Source organism: Limulus polyphemus, unplaced genomic scaffold, assembly GCF_000517525.1.
Source record: "Limulus polyphemus unplaced genomic scaffold, Limulus_polyphemus-2.1.2 Scaffold107, whole genome shotgun sequence".
NCBI lineage: Eukaryota > Metazoa > Arthropoda > Merostomata > Xiphosura > Limulidae > Limulus > Limulus polyphemus.
The window spans coordinates 573,029-580,785 of record NW_013665717.1 but is presented as its reverse complement, the minus strand read 5'-3'; the positions used below and the strand labels follow the sequence as shown (position 1 = coordinate 580,785).

At 33.8% G+C, this 7,757-nt stretch overlaps 1 long non-coding RNA gene across 2 annotated transcripts; it reads left to right on the top strand.

Annotated features, from left to right (window-relative positions):
* Nucleotides 1-1,097: 1,097 nt before the first annotated feature.
* On the top strand, nucleotides 1,098-6,743 carry LOC111088940. Of its 2 annotated transcripts, none has more exons than XR_002613311.1 (3): nucleotides 1,098-1,299; nucleotides 2,453-2,615; nucleotides 6,676-6,743. It is a non-coding gene; the product is annotated as an uncharacterized LOC111088940 (long non-coding RNA). The 2 variants fall into 2 exon arrangements; XR_002613312.1 differs by having other exon boundaries at nucleotides 2,307-2,615.
* The last annotated feature ends 1,014 nt before the right edge of the window (nucleotides 6,744-7,757 follow it).

Here is a 7,757-nt window from a genome sequence, read left to right as displayed (position 1 = left end):
GTGCTTAACTTCAAATAAACAAACAGAAGTTTGTTAAATTAAAAAAAAAACAACACTAAGGGACACACACACACACACACACACAGAGAATAAAAAAAGAAAAACGTCGCCGGACGATTACTAACTCGATAGACGAATGGAAACGTTCTCACAACTTGGTTTTACTTGTCTTCTTTTTTTGTCCACGTTTGGCTGCTTTCTATACCCTTAATTGAACTTTGATGGAAAAAATAACTGCTCTTCTGGTAGTTTTTTTAAAATATAACCTTAGAGTGTAAAATTCGTAACAGTCTAGATATGTCGTACAAAACATAAAGTGGAAATTGTGTAGTGTGCGATTTCAAGGACATGAGAATCAACTAACAAACAACACATGCATGGTGGGAACAAAGAGCTTCGTTGATTTTCAAGTCCTTATAACTTTATCTTGTTTTGGCGCTTCTAACATGTGAATCATTTGGCTTTATATTAATGTATCAAAGCTGATCAATGTTTTTAATGTCAGATCCTAACTTTTACAATTTAATTATAAATCTGACATACACCCGCACGTACGATATAAATCATTGTCGAAAATGAAATGAAAAAAGAAATATGTATAAAGTGTTTTGTTTGTTTGTTTTAAATTTCGCGCAAAGCTACACGAGGGCTATCTGCAGTAGCCGTCCCTAATTTATCAGTGTAAGACTAGAGGGAAGGCAGCTAGTCATCGCCACCCACCACCAACTCTTGGGCTACTCTTTTACCAACGAATAGTGGGATTGACCGTCACTTATAACGCTCTCACGGCTAAAAGGGTGAGCATGTTTGGTGGGACGGGGATCCGAACCCGCGACCCTCAGATTGCGAGTTAAGCACCGTAACCACCTGGCCATGCCACACCTATGTATAAATAAAACTATATTCTTGTACATATTCAAAGGGGAAGCCAAGAACTTCAATAGAATCGTCCCTATTTTGACTGAAAATATGCAATGTCAAAAAGTTATATCCTTAACATAAAAAAATGGATATAACACATACTACAGTAATACAAGATGCTTAAGAAAGCTACAGATTGTATCTCGGATTGACTTAAGGCTCTCAGTTTTCTTAGACTCTGAGTGGTTCCACTGACACCATGCTGTAATGACCTTCGTTGCATGTGCTCGGAATAAGTTGAAACTACACAGTACCTATCTTATAGAAGAGATTCTCTGTTCAACAACAAGTCTAATAAGATGTTTGTAACAAAACAATTCACTTCTGCAAAACTCTGATTTCGAAATAGTTAAATTCAAAAATCAAGAGATTCTGTTTGTGAGTATTTGGTTATATATATATTAAATAAAAGTATGTACGTAGCATAGATGTATGCGTTTAGGTATACGCCATTCAGATGCATAATTTATTGCATTAAATCCGAATCTATAAAATTAAGAAAATAATTATGTTCGTGAAACTTGCTTATTCTCTACTGCTATTCTTAGATTTATGGTGGTTAGGGTGTTCGACTCACAATCTGAGGGTTACGAGTTCGAATGTTCATCACCGAACATGCTCGTCCTACGTAGGTTGCCAACTGGGCCAGCCACCCGAGTGTAAAAACTCTTGGCTTACAAAAATACAGGGCGACCCCAAACTAGTCGGGATTAAAGTCGTAACGAGGGGATGGGGTGGGGAGTTATTGCTTAGACTGAATCTAGAATGAGATGGATGCTGCCATCTTCAACATTCATGGCACCCTCTTTGTTCTTTTAGTTCCCAGAAGGCGAAAGAAGATCATCCCTTCCCCAATGTCAGTTCATGATGTTTCTCGAACACAACCGCAACATTCGACTTGTTTAAAAGAAGTTATATATCATTTTCAACCAGGAAGTATAATGTAAATTAAACTTTAATATGTGTTAAGAAACCGAATATTGCTTTATTGATATATTATTAAATAGAAGAGAAACGATCTCACTTTATTTCATTGTTTACCGAATACTGAGTTGAGATTAATCACAAGAAGTGAAACGATTAATCATTGAATTAATCTTACCAGGATATATAAAATTCAGAAAATACAGAATCGTGTCTGCTATGTATGTTAGGACTTGCCGTAAGGTAAACTTGCATCATTTGATCTTACCATAAATTTAACAAGTCCTATTATTGCTAGGGATTTTATAAGCCATTTTTCTAAGATGTTAAGTGGATTCTACTACCATTTTTATATATACTAACATTCTTTGCTATGAATTCTATACTTTTTTTTTGCATACCTGACCCTGTAGCAACAGCAAATGCGGTCACGATTTCCATTTTCTCATATTATATTGTAGGTTTGGATTCCTATAGAAAGCTGAAACACCGAAAAAGAATAGAGATTACATACCTGGTAACCTATGAAGAATAAGGATTCCACACCTGTTAATACAACATTACTACTGTCATTTGTAAATTGAACATTTTTCATATTATATTGTAGGTTTGGGTTTCTATAGAAAGCTGAAACACCGAAAAAGAATAGAGATTACACACCTGGTAACCTATGAAGAATAAAGATTCCACACCCGTTAATACAACATTACTGCTGCCATTTGTAAATGGAACATTTTCCTGTTTTTTTCTTTAACGTTACGTGTCTGCAGGTACGTATTTATGTTTATATGTGTGTCTATATGTTTAATGTGTGTGTGTGTATCTATATGAACACCGCTGTGAGATCTAGACGTCAATAGTTATCTGTAAAAAAAAATAATAATCATGGTTTTGAATTGTTTCAAATAAACCCATTAAAGTAGCTATTTGGAAGTAGAAGCAGTTCGTTGCCCTTCTTGTATATTCCTGAGGTATTTTATTTCAACATGTGTTTAATAAATTAAGATGAATCTAAGATGAAAATATTTGGTTTTTAAATCACAGTTTTCTGGTCCTCATGAACATCTATTTTTCTATTGTGCAGAGCGTAATTCTGTTTCAATCGGACACGAACCATAGGCGCTTGGATTCACAATCCAACTCGCTAACCTCTAAATAATAACCGGCAAAGTTATCAGCAAAGTGTTTGTTTGTAGTTACGCACAAAGATGCACAATGGGTTATCTGTGCTCTGCCCACCACTGGTATCGAAACCCGGTTTCTAGCGTTGTAAGTCCCACTTATAAGCAAATGAACACAATTTTTTACAGAAAAGGGGAGAGTTATTTGAACTATGTATACAAAAGATCTACAAATATCTAAATGAAATTATTTTTATTCATACTTGTGAAAACAGATTTCATAAGTCATACCAGAATATTAAGTTGCATTACACCTCCAAATTTCTTCCAGACTTACTTGTCTCTGACAGAGTAAGCACTGGCTCTATTACATTTATTTTATTTGAAAATTACCCCTCCCCCTCCAGTGGCACAGCGGTATGTCTGCGGAGTTATAATGCTAGAAACCGGGTTTCGATACCCGTGATGGGCAGAGCACGGATAACCCAATGTGTAGCCTTGTGCTTAACTACAAACAAACAAACAAACAGTTATTTGAAAAACCCTAGACAGTTTAAGAAAAGCAGCCAATCTCCTTCGAAATAACTCCAATGGAAATGTACAAGGTGGTTGTCATATTAGAACTGTCACTCAGCAACCTTTAACAAGAGGAAAAAAATGCGAAAGATCAAGTAAAATGGTGTCAAGAACAATTGGATCGAATATCTAAAGAAGAATGTAATTTGATCAAATTAATCATCATCACTTTTTCCATCAAATGGCATGTTTTTGCATGGTGAAAAACAAAAGAAGCTTATAACTCTGAATATATGTGCTATCAGTTAATCACGATGGAGGTCCTATGATGGCATTGGTAGTTTTTGTTGGAATAGCTTAGGGCCTTTAATCTCACTGAAAGATGAAAAGACAGTAAATGATCACTTAAACCTTATTGCAGACCAGATTCACGCTATAATGGACACTTTATTTCAAAATGGAACTGGTCTGATTCGGAAAAACAATACACCAATTGATACTGCTGAAATGATTAAAGACTGGACCAAAGTTTGTTTGTAGTTAAGCGCAAAGCTACACAATGGAATATCTTTTCTCTGCATACCACGGGTACCGAAACTCGATTTCTAGCGTTGTAAGTTCGCAGACATACCGCTGTGCCATTGGATCAAAGAACGTGAGGAAGAGCTTGGACGCCTAACTTGGTCACCACAGTCATCAAATTTAAACGTTATCGAGCCTTTATGGTCAGTTCTGGAAACCCATAATAAAAAAGATTTTCCTCACTAACATCAACTCAACATTAGAAAAAATTACAAAAATAACGTTGCCTGATACACAATGCCCTATTGCACTTGAAGTTAATGCTACAAACTATCCAATCGTGGTGGACTAGCTCCACATTGTTAAGTACAATGCAGAAATTAACAGGTATCCCGATATAATCCACGGTGCTGCTTATAGGACTACAAGGATTCGTGCTACATTTGGGAATTTGTGATAAATAGTTGTGAAAAGAAAGGATCTTACTTGGATTTCAGCTCTTCGTTATAATTGAATCTATAAAAGATGTGTAAATGAAACTTGGAAGCTCTAATCCAGAGGACTTCTCTCAAATCTGAAATTATCCAAAGATTTGTCAAATACAAACCTCCGTTGATATGAAGTACAGAACATCATATCATTATATCTTATTATTGAGGTGAATGTTTGATTGTTTGATTCAAAATCCTTGAATATTCTTCATACAATAGTTTATCAGTTGGTATTCGAAACATAGAGTTACGTTTATCTAATGGGATAGATATTGTTGAGAAATGTGTATTATAACTTTCTATTGAAGAAACATTGCAGCTAAATCATTATATTAATTTAGAAACAATATCAAACTGACTGTGAAAAGGATGAAATGCACATGAATTGTGTAATTAAACTTTAAGTTTTTAAGGACACCGAGGACGTTAGAAAATGAGTAATTGTTTTTGTTTTCAAGATGATAACTAGTTAAATCTTAGTGGTCCGATTTATATCAAAACTCCAATAAAAGTAAATTAGTAATTGAATCTAAAGTGTTCACTTGTGAGAGGCATGAAGGGGGGAAGGAAGAAAGGATCTTGTTAGAGACTCCTAGAGTTCAAGTATGGCCGTCGCTAAGTTTGAACTAATGATCAGAGAAAATACAGCCAACCAGCAGAACCTTCCGTCGCCAAGTTTTAACTGAGTAACTAAGAATGACTGTCACCGTAATATTGCACCCATGACTGTAAATGCAGAATAGCGCTGCGGACTTTGGACTTTCCGATACGCAGCCTGGCAAGCTAACCACTATGCAGCGCCTCGATGTAAAAATGATCTAATCACAAATTTAGATGCTTGATGCACTCGTTTTTAGTTAATTAGAAACGCATGGTCGAATGAACTTAAAAGTTTAAGCAAGCAAAGAAAAGTGTAATGGCTCTGATTATAGAATGTCATACCAAAAAAAATAAGGGTAGCAGCGACAAAGAAAATAAAAAATGTTACACAGTTAGTGATTTTTGAATTTGGTTGAGGAAATAAATAGTATTCCAGATGATTTTGATAAAGAGGATAAAGATATGTATATATATATATATAGTATGTATAATAAGTTAATTAATAAATCATAATAAGAAGTATTATTATTATCATAATAAGAAATATTGGATTTAAATAATTAATAATTCCAACTCTGAATCAATTTATGGAACAATCTACTTATGAAGGTTTAGAGATCAGTCAAGATAAAGGAAGAAATATATAAAAATATAACGGTTTGGTATTGGTGATTGAAAACTTATAAACACGTGAGAGAAGTTTAACACCTGTCAAAACACAGATTCCCCTTCCTCCAGTTATTGAGTCCCACTGTAGCACATTTCTCTGTAAACAGGCTAGGTAGTGTGGCACTGTCCCTAATTCCGAACCACCGACAACTGGCAGCAATCATTTTACTTTTTACTTCGTTATTATTAATACTGTGTATTTCTGTTTTTTTTTATTACAATCAAATGAATATAAGATGCATGATATAAATGTAGTGTTCGATTTACTTGAGGGGAGATTAAAGATGAACAAGGAATTTGAGAAATTAATCAGAGAAACTTAATATCAATTTGTATTGATTGTTGTAAGAAATAGAACTTGTTTGACCTTCTGTAAAAATAGGCCGAGAAAAAAAACCTTTATGTAATAAGAATCGGGCTCAAGCTAAGCTGACATAGCATTGTAAGTCCGTAGACTTACCGCTGTCCCACCGGGGATGGAAATATCACAGAAACTTAAGAAAAATGTGGTATCCAAGTAATAACTGTTGATAACGGGAGGAACGGAAAGAAATGTATTGAAGAATTAAAATGAATTTCTGAATTGCCATTGTTGAATTAAAGAGAACAGATATTTTATAAGCAATTTCAAAATCAAAATTTATTTCCAACCAAACAAATCAAAATTCACGAGTGCACCGAACGATTGACAGCGTTCACTAGCTAATAGAGACTTGTGAATTTTTCGTCTACTCTGGAGATATTCTGTCTCAAGACTGAAAGAAGTAACCGCTATATATTTGATCGAATAGGGTCAATTCTTACAGATAGCATATTACCGATGTCATTGGTTATCCCATAGATGAGAACAGAGCGAACGTAGTCTCCAGTCACTTATAAACTTAAACAAAGCATTTTCATTATATCTATAGAGAAAGCGGATGCAAGGCCAAAGACAGGCTTCCAACAACATCGATGGTCCATGAGAAAGTAAAGAAAATAAACAACTTAGTGGAATACGAGTCCAGACAAAAGTTGGGCTTTCTACGCAAGGAAGGTTATAGATGCATTCTAAAGTATGTTTAATTGAAAATCTTTGAAACTTTAAGGAATTGAGGGAAAAATACTTTAGAGATTTATAAAGATGGAAGGAGAGAATTAGATATTTTTAAAAAAGTGCAACATGTGATTTGAATGTTAAACTGCCTGTCAAAATGGTAGAGAAAACATACACCAGAATATATCAGAATGAGGAATTAATGAAGGAAAATGAATAATATATTTTCCATTTTAGATATTGAAGTATTAAAGAATATATTTACATACATCTAAAATAACAAAAAGTCATCGTGTTATATAGACTTAAATACAATTTAAAATGTATGAATACTTGATATGTAATTATGGTTAGTTATATTAAACAAAGGCAACAAAAAAAAACAACAATGTTCTCCATTAAAACACAAATAAGAATACCTTACTGATATGTTTCTACTACAACTAAGATAAGCATCAGTCGTCGAGCTGTTTGAAACTTGGACGAAGAGAAAAAACACAAAAATTCATGGTTAAGTCATTCTCAATATATTCTATGACCACTCTTGTGCAAATATTTCATTAAATGAGTTAAAACATTCAACGCTTAAAAATGCACAATATTTTATTATATGATTTAAAAGTAAAATATACAATTGAAAACTCTAAATGTTTCGGTAGAAAAGCTTCACCAACTTCAGGAAGCCTTCTGATCTCTTGAAGATGGTGGAACGTTTTATACTGAACCATGTAGAGTTTTTAGTTATATATTTTATTTTTAATTTATACAATCAATTATTATACATTTCTAAACGTTGAATGTTTTTACTTCTTTTATAAGTCATTTGCATTCAAAGAACGATTGTCAGCAAAGGATGATATATTTTTCATAAGATGTAAAGTACGCAAAAGAAAAAATATGTATGGAGTAATTAGTGTGTATTTTCTGTTAGTGCCAAGACAAATACAACAGGTAGTA